General features: G+C 42.5%; 1 protein-coding gene across 1 annotated transcript in view; it reads right to left on the reverse strand.

Annotated features, from left to right (window-relative positions):
* Positions 1-1,337, reverse strand: part of LOC101861494 (sodium leak channel non-selective protein) — a gene marked incomplete in the record, with an annotated part of 77,838 nt that overhangs the window by 11,523 nt on the left and 64,978 nt on the right.

Below are 1,337 nucleotides of genomic sequence, written 5' to 3' on the forward strand. Positions count from 1 at the left end.
GAAAGAGACAGAGAGAGAGAGAAGAGGGGAGGAGTAGATCTTGCGAGAACTTCCAGGCGGGTGAGAATAGCCACTTTCTAAATATAGATCTATAAGGATCGACGCTACTGGTGGGTCGATACAGTGGATGGAGCTCAGGACCTGTACGACCCACACACATCGTTCCCTGCTCGAAACAGTGAGTATTGAAACCAACGTAGATAGACTAACGAAGTAGAATCTAGGATTAGATAGCACTTATCTCATTACAGACTTCAAAAGTCAAAAGTGGAAAATGTTTGGGGAAGATTGAAGAATACCGGACCACTCGTACATTATTGCGCGAGAAAGTGGGGTTGGTGGGGCGGGTGGTTGGGGTGGAGGAGGGGTTCAGGGGGGTCTCCCCCCTGACAAAATTTTAATGAAGAGATCTACCGGTCCGAGATTCTCCATTGAGAGATATTTAAAAACAGGAAAATTATGAATTCCTAAGGTTGAGACAAAGGCAAAGTCAGTCGGCTGGTCCGGTATTCTTCAATTTCAATCTTTCTTACCAATGTTTGTATTTTGCGCTGCATTGTGACGGCAGTGAGGGAGTAACTTAGTCTTGGCCTAAGCTCTGGCACTCTGGCCCCTGGCTCAAGGGAAGGGTCTAGATCTAGAAATCTAGTCTAAAAATCTAGAATCTAGATTCTAGATTAGATCTAGATCTAGATCTAGATCTAGATCTAGATCTAGATCTAGAGATATATTCTAGATCTAGAGATTAGATCTACAATATATTATAGATTCTAGAATGATGAGAAAGTCGAGGATGACAATGATAGATTAATAGATCTACAAATTATGATTATCAACTAAGATATACACACAAAACATGTCTTGAGCAAATGTCTTGAATCTGAATCATCTGCCATAATCTGCCATGCCCATGTCGTCCTCAGTTTCCACTTTCGTTTTGTCCACCCCGCCAATCAATGACTTCACCTGCCAGCCGTCGACTAGGCTAGCCTAGTGGTGTTTACGACGGAAGTGGTTGGTGGCGTGGGTCAAGGTCAAGGGAATCTCATTTTACGGACAAGACAAAATTTGGCATACCAGAATAATTAAACACATAATAATGCAGATAATTTCAAAAAAGCATTCTCCTTTACACTATTTCTCTCTCTCTCTCTCTCTCTCTCTCTCTCTCTCTCTCTCTCTCTCTCTCTCTCTCTCTCTCTCTCTCTCTCTCCACCTCCACTCTCTCAATCTATTCATCTTATCCCCAGCACTCTCACTCAATGTCTACTTATGTATTTTTTGTCTTCCTCTTCTTTCAGATTTTCTGTCTATCTCTGTCCCTCCATCCCTCTCTC

Source organism: Aplysia californica, unplaced genomic scaffold (assembly GCF_000002075.1).
Source record: "Aplysia californica isolate F4 #8 unplaced genomic scaffold, AplCal3.0 scaffold00048, whole genome shotgun sequence".
NCBI classification, from domain to species: Eukaryota; Metazoa; Mollusca; class Gastropoda; order Aplysiida; family Aplysiidae; genus Aplysia; species Aplysia californica.